The following is a 13,696-nucleotide window of genomic DNA, read 5'->3' as shown; positions in this document are numbered from 1 at the left end:
GAACTCTTCCTCTTTTTGGCTCGTATGAGGGCTGGACATTTCTATGATGTTTATACTTGCACATATTTGTATATACAGACAAACTGCACACCTTCAACCATCTGGAAAAGAAAATCCAATGTTCTCTTCCTTGGCAGATTTCTTTTGATTTTCCCATAAATAAGGAGAGTTTGAAGTGTGTTTCTTCATGGGACTTAAGCTGCCTTCCAGTTACCTCACAAGTTAGAGCTCAGGAATGGATGTGATATCAGACCTGAGGTAATAATAGCATTCTGATGAAGAAGCTGGAATTTCAACACAGTGATGCTCAAAAACATTGTTCTCAAACATAATTTTAGGATTTACTTTCTATAAGCAAATATCACTATTAATTTGTTGAGGTTAGAGTTGCAGGCGCTTGGTAACATTGATTTTAGGAGCACTTCTTGTCAAATACACATTTTCACCTCATCTTACTGCTGTTGATGCAAGGAGCGGCCATCTTGAAATGTGAAGTTGTGGGTAGTCAAAGTTGTTCCCTGTTTCCCAGTGGGAAATCTGACTTGGAAGGGCATTCCAGTTGATTTTTCTGATGGGAAAGTCTGAATTTTCCTGTTCTGAATGCAGCTGGAATGTGGAATTAACATGTCACAGGCTTACAAAGCCATGACATCACCATCATGTAGGCTTTTTCAAATTGTTTACAATACAGTAATCTGAGGTTATGTCAACTTCTGTCCTTGGATAGGACAGAAGTTGTTTGTTCTCTCATTATTAATGAGCAAATAAAATTAAGTTTGGCTAAGGCACAAATATTTTAGTCTCATTTAATAACAAAAAAAAAGGGATGTGTCTTTTTTTTAAATGAAATGTACTGTATGTTGACACCTGGCTCCAAATTAAATATACAAATTGAATTAAACAATTTGTGTGTTTAATTTAGAAAAAAATGCTATTGGTGTATGACTGCATAAGTATCATTTTTGCAATAACATTCAATGGAAACGGAAAAGAATGCCACTGCATGTTGCAATTTCACCATGTATAGGCTGTTAGTGTGCAGATCGCTTTGTATTCTCGTGAGATGTTTGCGGGTGATCATTCGAGTGGGAGAAGTACATTTTAAACAAGTAAGGGACAGTGCATTGGACTGTCTAAAGTGCTGTAATAAAGTGGTCTAAATAATGAAAATGCCGTCGGTGTATGAAAGACGAGTAGTTTTTGATTTACATTTAGATTTTCTCTGACAAAGATTGTATTTTTAACATAGCTTTTATGTATTTTTTTTGCATAATGTGTTTGTAGATTGTCCTTTTATCAACCTCAGGTTGTAATAACTTTATAAAAAAAGAATACAGAACCTGAAGGCAAAAATAAGTGCAAAATACCAATATAATGGCTGCCTGTGATTTTCCAAATTATTCAGGTTTTATCCATTTATTTATAAGATCTTGTTGAAGCTTAGCACAGCCCTGAGGCAGAAGGATGTTGGCAAAAGGTTGCGAATTGTAATTGTAATAAAATAAAAGGAAAAACAAGAACAATGGTTTACTTTAGTATTATCAGAGATCTTTTTTTTTCAGTAGGTTATTTTGTGAACTGCTGAAGACTGTGGACAGTAAAAAAAAACATGTTTTGTATTTTACAGGATCATGAAGACATCTTTGCCCTGTTTCAGAGGGGGTAAGTGATTCTTTTACACATTTCTTTTTATCACTGGAAATCTTTTTTTCTGTGGAAAATCAGAATGTTCTAACAGGATCTTGAGAAGCAAGATTCCTTGATTTGAATGAAGCAATAATGATTTGGAATGTGAAGTATGAGCGATGCTTCAGAATATTTTAACTAATCCATTCAAAATGTATGAACACATAATCTATATATGTTTTTCTTCTAAATCAAGAAATATTATTTAAGTATCAATACAATGTGAACATCAATTACACTGAACCAGTAATATCTTCTTTTTCTCCTCAAACTTGGACCATTTAATTTATAAATTATTTGGGGTTTTAAAGAAACAAATGGACCATAGGTCAATCTTCTGGTGTCTTACTGGTACCATAGGGTTGACCTTGGGCATGCTAACCGTGCCATGCTATGCTATTTAATAAGTCATTAGACCAGCTGATTATTCATTCATTCAGTTTCGTCAAGTCTTTCCACCTTGTGGTAGCTGTCGGTAAGCACCAACTCCTTTAAGCAATTCATTCCACATCTGAAAATTAATATATGATTTAATGCCTACAAAATAGAGAAAGGCTACATAAAGACATTGAAGCTCTTCCACCATGCAATTTCCACTCTCTGAAATGTCATTAAAATTAGAGGAGATGTGAAAGTCAAGAGAAAAATTCCAAGAAAACTTTCTCATGTAGGTTTATATGGTAGACAGAAAAAGAGTGCAAGACCTGTAGGGACCTGCTGGAAAACATCTGATATGTAGTCTCTGTGTAACACCGATGCATAAATAGCTTCAACGTGGAAGAGCAGAAATAAAAATAATGTAAAAAAACAAAACAAAACAAAAAAACCTACCTGGGACTGGTTCACAAGATTCAGAACTTAACATCTGAATAATTATATTCATTTTGTAAATAATGAATATAATTATTTACCATCTGCTTGACACAGTTTCATATACTGATTCAAAATGAGTCACAGCGGACGCAGCATTGCCAATGCTGTGTACCTTGCTTACTTACAAAACGGAATATGCCAGAAACTCCTCCTCTTTGAAAACACCGAATACCTTTAAAATACATCTAAAAGTGAAACAATAGAAAATGTACAATGTAAAATAACAACCTCAAGACTTAAATTTTAACATCAATCACTTTTACTGTCTTACTTTCTGCTGCTTGTATGTGCATCCAGGATCATATTTCAGGCACATTACTCTTTGTATATCAACAAGTAGCTGAGTTTTTCTTTTTTTTAATTTTTTTGCCATAGTTGCTTGGGAGCAGTACAATAATTTTCTCATCATCTCTTACATGACCAAGTGTGAAATAACTACAAAAGAATTTGTTTGGAAATGGGCGCCACAAATCTGCTCTGAACCTCATAAAGACATGAACTGGCTCTGCCCTGTACTGGTAACCAGACCTTTTCTGTTACAGTTCTCCAGCAAAACAGTACATTAATTACATCTACAAAATCAAAATGAGTTTTATAGTACTGATGAAATTTTATTTTTATCTGCTGACAATATGAGTGGCAACACATTATAAAATAATGTGATGCTTTATTAAATAAAAAAAAATTTAAAAAAAATTCCCTTCTCACCCACCGCGGGTGGTTCTTATCCTCTGAGCTCGGGTCCTCTACCAGAGGCCTGGGAGCTTGAGGGTTCTGCGCAGTATCTTGGCTGTGCCAAGGACTGCACATTTCTGGACTGAGATGTCTGATGTTGTTCCTGGGATCTGTTGTAGCCACAGCTCTAGTTTGGGGGTTACTGCCCCGAGGGCCCCGATGACCACAGGCACCACTGTGGTCCTCACCTTCCAGGCCCTCTCCAGTTCCTCCCTGAGGCCCTGGTATTTCTCTAGTTTTCTCGTGCTCCTTTTTCCTGATGTTGCAATCACTTGGTATTGCTACATCTACCACAACAGCTTTCCTCTGATTTTTATCCACTACGACAATGTCTGGTTGGTTCGCCATTACCATTTTGTCTGTCTGGATCTGGAAGTCCCACAGGATCTTAGCTCTGGTGTTCTCTACCACCTTTGGGGGTGTTTCCCACTTTGATCTCGGGGTTTCCAGTCCATATTCTGCACAGATGTTTCTGTACACTATACCTGCCACTTGGTTATGTCGCTCCATGTACGCGTTCCCTCCAAGTATCTGCACCCTGCTGTGATGTGCTGGCCTGTCTCAGGGGCCTCCTTGCACAACCTACACCTTGGTTCTTGTCTGGTGTGGTAGATCTGGGCCTCTATTGCTCTGGTGTTTAGGGCCTGTTCCTGGGCGGCCAGGATGAGGGCCTCTGTGCTGTCCTTGAGTCCAGCTTTTTCCAGCCATTGGTAGGATTTACTGATATCAGCCACTTGGGTTATTTGCTGGTGGTACATCCCATGTAGGGCTTGTCCTCCCATGATGGTATCTCTGGCACCTCAACCTCCGTTCCCTGTTGTCTGAGACATTCACTGAGTACATTGTCTGTTGAGGCTTTGTCCCTGATGTATTTATGGATCTTAGTTGTTTCGTCCTGGACAGTGGTTCTCACACTCACTAGTCCCCTTGCGGCTCGTGTACAGTCTCAGGGTGCTGGATTTGGGATGGAACCCTCCATGCATGGTTAGTAGCTTTCTAGTCTTAATATCTGTGGCTTTTATCTCCTCCTTTGGCCAGCTAATTATTCCAGCAGGGTATCTGATTACTGGCAAGGCATAGCTGTTTATCTCACGGATTTTGTTCTTGCCATTGAGCTGGCTTCTCAGGACTTGCCGTATTCGTTGGAGGTATTTAGCTGTGGCTCCTTTCCTTGTGGCCTCATCGAGGTTGCCATTTGCTTGTGGTATACCTAGGTACTTGTAACTGTCCTCTATGTCTGCTATTGTTCCTTGTGGAGTGAGACTCCTTCTGTGCGGATCACCTTCCCCCTCTTTGTGATCAGCCGACCACACTTCTCTAGTCCGAATGACATCCCAATGTCAGTGCTGTAGATCCTGGTGGTGTGGATCAGTGAGTCGATGTCTCGCTCATTCTTGGCATACAGCTTGATGTCATCCATGTAGAGGAGGTGACTGATGTTGGCCCCATTTTGAGTCGGTATCCGTAGCCAGTCTTGTTGATAATTTGGCTGAGGGGGTTCAGGCCTATGCAGAACAGTAGCGGGGACAGAGCATCTCCTTGGTATATGCCACATTTGATGGACACTTGTGCAAGTGGTTTGCAGTTAGCTTCAAGGGTGGTTTTCCACAGCTTCATCGAGTTTGCAATGAAGGCTCTCAGAATCCTGTTGATGTTATACATCTGTAGGCATTCAATGATCCAAGTATGCGGCATTGAGTCATAGGCTTTCTTGTAATCGATCCAAGCCATGCACAGGTTGGTGTGTCGGGTTTTGCAGTCTCGGGCAACTGTGCGGTCTATGAGGAGTTGGTGTTTGGCTCCTCTGGTATTTACACCGATACCCTTCCGTGCCGTGCTCATGTGTTTTTCCATGTGTTTGCTTATCTTGGCCGCTATGATGCCTGACATGAGCTTCCAGGTTGTGGAGAGGCAGGTTATTGGTCGGTAGTTGGGTGGGACTGGACCCTTTGATGGATCCTTCTGGATTAGGATTGTCCGCCCTTCAGTTAACCATTCAGGGTGAGTCCCACTTTGTAGCAGCTGGTTCATTTGGGCTGCCAGTTGCTCATGGAGAGCAGTGAGTTTCTTTAGCCAGTAGGCATGGATCATGTCAGGCCCTGGTGCTGTCCAATTTTCATGCCTGAGAGTCTTTCTTGAACATCTGTCACAGTGATGGTTACTGGGGCTTGCTCAGGGAGGTTGCTGTGGTCCTCTCGTAGAGAGATCAGCCACTGTGCATTGCTGTTGTGGGACGCCTCCCTTTCCCATATGCCTTTCCAGTATTGTTCAGTCTCCAGCCTTGGTGGGTCTGCTCTGTTGTTATTACCCTGCCATTGAGAGTACACCTTAGCTGGTTGAGTGGAGAAGAGCCGGTTAATCCTTCTGGATTCATTCTCCCTTGTGTATCTCTTTAGGTGGCTGGCCAAGGCTTGGAGCCTCTGTTTGGCAGTCTCGAGTGCTTCAGGTATGGGCATCTGGCTGTACTTTCTGGGTACTGGTCTTTTCCTTGTTACCTTGATTTTAGCCTCTAACCGTCTTTTCCATGGTGGGTATTGGGTCTCATGGTTGCTCTTATAGCCAAGTATCTCAAGGATCACTAATGCTGAGTTGTAGATCAGCTCATTGGTTTCTGTTATGGTGTTGGTAGGGATCGTTCTCAATGCTGCATTCACATTCTCAATGAGACTTTCTGATGGTACTTCACTCAGCGTTGTAATTGGCGCCGAGGAGGCCTGGTTGTCATTCGGGTCATGATTCTCTCTCTCAGGTCGCTCATTGGGGCCGTGTATCCCTCACTGGGTGGGGACTTGTAGTTAAGTCCCCACAGTTCTGACATCCGGGTTCCTCCCTTTTGCCGTAGCATTTGTGTTGTATCTCGTCAATCTCAAGTTGTGATAGCAGTTGCCGTTTGCGGATGTTGGAACACTGAGCTACTAGTTGTTTAGCACTTAGTGTTGACTGGGGATGTCGAAGTAACCATTCCTTCCCCAGTCTTTGCATGTAACCCCTCTGACTAGGGTTACTTGAGTAGTAGTATTCCAACAGATCCACATTTTCATCTCTCGCCCATTTCCGTCTTGTTCCAGTAGCCCATTTGTCATCAAGGTGCTCTGGTTCCCCAACACCTGACGCAGACCTTGTTTGGCCGGGCGACGTCTGAGCCGGCATGTTATGCAACTTAGTATCTCTCATGGTATGAGGTAGGCAGTAGCTTGAAGGGTCTTGCCTAAGGACCCAGACTGGATTCGAACCCTGCCCTCTTGGGTGATATACTGATGCCTTATGTATTGAGCTATCCAGTCAGCCCTGTACTGGTAACCAGACCTTTTCTGTTACAGTTCTCCAGCAAAACAGTACATTAATTACATCTACAAAATCAAAATGAGTTTTATAGTACTGATGAAATTTTATTTTTATCTGCTGACAATATGCTTTATTAAATAAAAAAAAATTATATATATATATATATATATATATATATATATATATATAAGCAATTGTTTTAAAATTCAATGAAAGAAAAAAAAGAAAAGAAATATGAGTCACATGTCAGTTATGCAAAGTGATCTACGGTTAAAAGTTGTGCATAAGAAAACATTCACATGATTAGGTGAACAGATAAGCAGCACATATTTATTTAATGTGCCATACCTTTTGTACCCTGTGGTGGCAGTACTTTACAGGACGTCCTGGCAATGTTGGAGATTCTCATATTGTCTTGCAGTAATTACCAGCCTTCGAGCAGGTGTCCTAAATATAATTTAAAAAGTTGCAGACGTCATAAGGTCAGTTAGGAGAACTAAACAGAATTTCTATAAAAGAAAAATTAGTTGATGCCAAAGAAAAATCATGAAAGAATGTAACAGATGTTGTCGTTATTGGAGACAACTGTTTACAAAATGTATGATCTTAAATATTATGTTTGTATCTGACAAAATATGCTCAATATTTGTCTGATCTGCCAGTCAGTGGAAATAAAAACACAGTTTATGAGATTAACCCCTTCCAAACAGCTGAAAACGTTGCAATACTACAAAACACAAGTTAATCAAAATAAAATAGATTTGTTTTACTCTAAATTCTGGAAACAGAAACTTATTGTAATGTGAAAAAATATTTTGTCATTATTTTGAGTATTATGTAGGAAAATATTATTGTCTTTTTTTGTTCTAATTTAGACAGTGTCTGTTGACACTTGTCTCAATCTGAATAACATATTTATTTGAGTAGCTTGAAAAGTGAAAATTGCAATAACATCCTTTTTATTCTTGGGTCAGAAAAATCTAAACAGGAACCAAGTTAATTATTTATTTAAACTTTACTCTATTGCACTGATATATACCAGACAGGATTTTAAATTCATAAGATTTTGCAATAACAAATTTGAAGTTAAACTATTAGCAATAAATAAATAAAATAAAAATAAATCAAAATTGAATATATGATTAGAAGTTTTGATTTTAAAATTTAAAAATAGATAAAATTATTATGTAAGTTCAACTGGGCATTCCCTTTGAAATCTGACACAAAGCTCCTTTTTCTAAACTCGTACCAGTTAGACTGATGGTGATACTGTGTGATCAGAATATATGTACTACTTGATTTTTTTTGTAAGACCACATCAAAATTTTCATTTGAAATAAATGATAAATCAAGAAATACTCTCTGAATTTTACATTTATAAAGATCTAAATGATCAGTGAACTTGACCTATGACAAGCCTTTCCCCTCACACCCACCTTTTTTACGCACACACACACCCACACACACGCATTCAGCTCTATACTGAGTGTGTGTGTCGCTGTCCATGGCCTTGACCTTGCTGGAGGTCTTCGCAGTCACCAGACAGTGATGACGGCGGTCTCCTTGTTGGAGTAAATGTTTTTGTATGAAAACTGACCTGGAAGAGAAAATTGACACAAACCAGCCTACAGAACAGCTACTTTTTAAAAAAATTCACTATAGGTGTTCCTACAATGCAAACCTGATTTTTGGAAATCACATGTAAATATTCAGTCAGCCTGACCTTTTGGTCTGTCTGTGTGAGGATCTTTGACCAGTGTCTGACCTATAATCCGCTCCTAAATGATTTGACAATAGAGAGACCTATTGATCTTGTCAGACCCCGTTTGCAAAGGGTCAAGAGCCTGATGTGCAGTGCAGCTCTTCTCAGTGTGTTTAGGTAAAATGGTGTCACCAATACTGAATGAGGCACCTTTGTCTTTCCACAACCTGCAGTGTTTGTGCTGCTTAATAAGTGGATCAGGCTTCTGTTTCCATTCTTGGGGCAGAGAGGCTTCATACGTCAGATCCTACGTCACTTGCTTTGCTGCATTAGTAATGATTACAAAGAAGCTCTGTGCTAAAATTGAAAAAATAACACATTAGGAGTCATGTGGCAGGCTCAGGAAAGGGCTTCTTTTTCTCTTTAACACAGCACAAATTGCTTAAAGTAAAACGTATGCCTACAAGCTCTGGTTACCTATCCTATTAAACATGCTGCTTTTAAAATTACGAAAAAAAAAAGAATAGCTGCATACTCTTTCTCAGAGCTCTCGCTGCAGCTCCTGGGTGGCTCCTCTGTGTTCACAAAGAGACGTTTTGGCAGCTCCTACATCTGGCCAGACAGAGAAAACATGGAGAGATTCTCCTGCTGACCACTAGTCTCCCCATCTTGCGTAATAAAACCATCCCTCGCTCTCTTTTCTCTCTCTCTCTCTCTCTCTCTCATGCTCTCCTGGATTCTTTTGGAGTGACTGCTGTTGGAGCAACATCTGGAATGAGCAGCAGTTTTCTTTCCCTGTGTTTTTTTGGGGGGAGATTTAGGCCCCCGATAATCCGTCTCCCTCCTCATTAAAGGGGCTGAATAAACACAGGCCTCTTCCAGTTGTTCCTATGAATTTCCTTACCAGGCGTCAGGAGACCGAAGTGGGGGCTACTGGATCAAAGCTGCCGGCAGCCGTGGGTGAAAAGAGTGAGAGTGCGTTCCGGGGTTGGGCCCATTACCTTTCTCCCTGGGAACCCTGGAGACTCCTAGGTCACTGGCTGTCAGCTCTTTGGCCCAAACTCAGCAGAGAGAAGAAAGAGTAGAGGAGTGAGAGAAAAAAAGAAAACAGATTTTTTTTTTTTTTTTACAAAACTTGCCTAGAGGAGATGCACAGATGTTGTATTATCTGTGTGCTTAACAGAAGGATAGCAAATTAAGAAATACAATAAGATTTCTTCAGCAAACTTGAATTTTCTGTAATGTTGTGTGGACATTTTGTTCAAGTGTGTTTTTAAATAAGTGCTCACTGATGATGTCTACCAGGTAGGATTTGTTTTTGTCCTAGGGGTTTAACATGAGCTCTCTGTTCATTTGTCCGACTTCAGTGTGTTTGACTGATGATTGATGATTGAAGACTGGAATCTGCAGAGTTTAGAGATCAGGTAAAACTTTCGGGCCTATCAAGCCGTCCATGAGCAGCTTTTGTACATTTTGAGGTTGCTTTGTTCCACTGCAGGAGGTCATTGTTTTGTTGTTGCCCTGAACATAATGGTTCACATGAATTCCCCACCAAAAGGCTTTATGTATTTTCTGCAGAGTCGAACTGGATATAGAGCTGGTCAGAGTTGTTGCCTATGTTCACATCTGCCACTAAAATGATGGATGCCTTTGTCTCCTATGGATCAAGGTCCAGAAAAAACAGAACAAAACAAAAAAAAAAAAACCCAGTATGGAGTAGATGAAAGTACACTAGCTTCTCATTTTATCTCATTGATGCATCTAAATTCCTAAGGAACTTTTAATTTATACTTTAATCCCAGAGCTATAACTAGAACTGTGGCTTTGTTTTTCCAACAGATGAAACTAAGGCTGAACTTTTCAAAATTAATGTCTTCTGTAAAGTATGGTGAGAGATCGGTGATGCCTCGGGCCCATTTCTCCTCTTTAGGTATTTTAAATCACTTTCTCCTATAGGCTATACCAGATTTTAAATAATAAAATCTTGGCTTTCCAATTACAGTAAACATGGATATCTCAGCAAAATTAGACAAAGAAATCAAGTAGCTCTCTGAACCCAGACCTAAATCCTATAGATAACCTCCTAGAGAGGAGAGAAATTGTACTAAAGGAAGAGGCTACTCTGTATGTTTTCCTCTGGCTGACACACTTCAATGTATTTCTACTCAAGCAGAGATAAAAATAAGTCATCCAAAAAAAAAAAAAAATTACAATATCACAGCAATTTTTTTTTTAAAAAAAGCACAATATTACAGCAAAAAGAAACAGTATCATAAAATGACACATTTGACCAGAAGAAAAAAAACATTTTCAAATCTCACTTTTCCACAACACAAACCCTTTGGAACCAATATGTAAAGCAAGCATTTGCTATTAAAACAGTGGAAGAAAAATACTCCCATTTACAATTTAGACTCTTTATTTTATCTCCAAAAAGGCTCAACACATGGAAAATAAAATTAGAACAGTGAACCTACAGTTTTGATTAAAACTAGTTACAATCCACCAGGTGAGTTTAATAGAAGAACATCTAAGAGAAGACCCAAGACTCTGGGGGATCTAGGGATATTGTGGAATAAATAGTTAAAAATCACTCTGTGTTCTACAGCAGTGGGAAGTGTTATTGGAGAAGAATAACTTATTGACAGCAAGGGTGCCAGCAGTTCTGCCACCGGTAATTGTCTAAAAAACTGCAATTACTTTACATGAAATGTTCAGCAAAACTGCGCTTGTCCCATAAAATCTACATTTTTTAAAGCCATTTTATACACCTTTTTCAGGAGTGATACATTTATGCCCCTTCTTCAGGGGTAAAAATGTAAAGAACGTTTTTGTGTTAGCCCTCTAACATGTTGAGAAAACATAGTGCGAATGTATGTGTGCCTCTCTAATGCAGTGACCCCAGAGTAACATTCATTTTCTAATTCCCTCACACATCCTGGCAATCAAGTTATAGGTTCGCTTCAAAAGTTTGCAGTAGAGGCAATTAAAGAAAAACCAAAAAGCTTAGAAATAGGAGCAGGGTAATCAACATAGGAAAAGGGTGATGCCTTGGACTGCAATTGTTACTCACTTACTCAGAAAGATGATAAAATTGATCAAATTGCATCCCCCATGCTCCAAAGGAAAAAAAAAAATACCAGTATTAAATGGTCAATGTAATTAACTTGCTTGGCCACTAGCTGCGTGATGGGAGCAGCTGCGGCTGGATATAGTGTTTGTGTTTGTATATGTGCACTCTGCGTGTATGTGTACAAATGGCCCTGTGGTCGTCATCAGGCCCCCATCAGCCCCTCCATTAGTTACTGAGCTGCGGGTCTGCGTTGCAGCCCACCTGCACTGAATACAGATTAGGGTAGAAGCATGGACTGCAAGCGCAATGAAGACAAACGCGCATGTGAGCTCTCACAAAAGACGACATTACCATATTATCTGCTTTGACATGCCGTGACATATTTTGAAACACAGGCTCGCAATTAAAGCCGAGACAGAACTGTTGCATCATGGGCTTAAATTAACCGCGAGACCATTCAGCTGCTTCTGTATGTTTCCTCTGGCTGACACAAAACATCTGTCACTGAACAAACACCAGAGCTTCTGGAGACCACTTTATCTGACGCCAGCACATCATAGCTTACACGTTCTGAAATAACGTCACACACAGCAGAGTACACACACCGGCAGCCATGCACAAAGGCAAACATGGCTGCACGGCTATCGTCTTCTTCTGGAGTCGCAGGCTCACACGCTCGTGACAAGAAATCTGCTGGCGGTCATTACGTCGGGCCGAGGAAACTCAGGGCTGCCACGCTGACAGATCGTGTTTTCACGTGCTCTGCTCCTGCCAGAAGCAGGTGTTTATGATCCATAAGACAGTGTCTTAAAATTTCAAAACGAATGGTTTTGGTTTTAAACTGTGTGCAAAAATGTATTTTAAGCAATGACCTTAAGCTATTTTCTCATTTAGATCCACATGTCCAAAGGAAGAAAAAAAAAAGAATTAGCTGTCCAGATTGAGATCAAGGTTAGAGAGCAACGTTTTGCCCTGGAGTTCAAACAGAACCTGTAGGGCATGGGGACTGGGGGAAGGAGAGAGAGGCTGTGTGATGGCTTCAGTGTGTCTCTGTGGCAGTGCAATGGGACTCTTGGGAGACCCAGGTCAGGAGCCCCCGCCTCCAACTCCCTCCCACCCCCACATTACTGTGCCATTTAAAGCCACCCAGCATCTATTTCCTCCAATAAAAACTAATAACCTTTTCTGTCGGAAATCATGGCAGCTCTTGAGTGCTGGAGCAGAGGCCTGGCTGGATGGCCTGTAATTGCGGCCCTGTAGTTTCCCTTTAGTTTATTTTTTACACTGTTTTGGATTTGATTTTTTTTTTTTTTACCCTGTCCTCTTGGTGCTCTGAGCTTTGTGGCTGATTGCCTGTACAGCTCACCCCACACTCAGTAATCAGACAGGAGCTAGAGAGGGGGCAAAACAGCAACTCAAGGACCTTTAATAATTGGGAGGGATTTGGGGGACAGTACGACTTTACATTTGGTGACAGAATTGGTTGTGATGGTGACCGCACATGCCGAATAACAGGCATGCCAAAGCCCCCTCTGCAGTCCAGTCATTGTCAGGCGGCTATGAATAGTTTGTACATGCCGTATTCTTGTTCTGGAACTGTCCATTTGCCACTGAGACTGGCATATTTGGTAATAGGCTAAAACCATCCATCTCCACATTTTGCACACATTTTCACCAATGCTTGAATGATACTCCACCATTCATTTATGGTAATGTTTTATAGAAAGGTTGTTATTTCAAATATTCAAAGTGTCAAATGTTGGTTATGTATTTTTCGTTTTTTGGCAGTGTTTTCAGCTTGTTTTGCATTTGTTTAAGTGACCTGAGACGGAAATAGGCTTTTAGGCGTCTGTCGGTACATGTAACTGACTTTGTGACCAGATCAAGTGGCATTGCTTTTACTGTTGCAATATTTTTCAGCAGAAAATATAGAATATGACTCTCACACAGGTATATCTCATTGTACACATCTACATAATTTTACAGGCATGTCCCATTTTCCACCTGGAAACAGAAGCTCCCAGCATAAGCTTGATCATTTCCAAACAGGATAGTGGAGGAACCCGCAAACTAGTAAAAATAGAAGAACCATTTATGGAACATAAATAGTCATAAACTAAAAAGGGTTTTTAAATCCAAATGGGGCTGATAGCATATTCAACATTTATTGATTATAATATGATAACAAATCATATTATAAAAGATATTTGTTATATCTTTTCTCTCTATTATCACATGTTTAATCTTCAAATAATTTGATATCCAAATCTCCCTCTGTGTGGTGGCTGTAGGTACAATGAACAGTTTGCTCAAAAATATTGAGGAGTTTACTTCACTATACC

The 13,696-nt window shown here is 40.1% G+C and overlaps 1 protein-coding gene across 1 annotated transcript in view; it reads left to right on the top strand.

Annotated features, from left to right (window-relative positions):
• Nucleotides 1-13,696, top strand: part of zfhx3b (zinc finger homeobox 3b) — a 222,404-nt gene that overhangs the window by 15,790 nt on the left and 192,918 nt on the right. Inside the window, exon 2 of the mRNA XM_055036977.1 lies at nucleotides 1,628-1,662. The gene's annotated coding sequence lies outside the window, so the exon portion shown is untranslated. The remainder of the gene's footprint in view (nucleotides 1-1,627; nucleotides 1,663-13,696) is intronic.

This window comes from Poeciliopsis prolifica, unplaced genomic scaffold (genome assembly GCF_027474105.1).
Source record: "Poeciliopsis prolifica strain line A6 unplaced genomic scaffold, Auburn_PproV2 SCAFFOLD011, whole genome shotgun sequence".
Taxonomy (NCBI): domain Eukaryota; kingdom Metazoa; phylum Chordata; class Actinopteri; order Cyprinodontiformes; family Poeciliidae; genus Poeciliopsis; species Poeciliopsis prolifica.
Note: the sequence above shows the minus strand (reverse complement) of the source record. Positions and strands in the feature narration are given on the sequence as shown.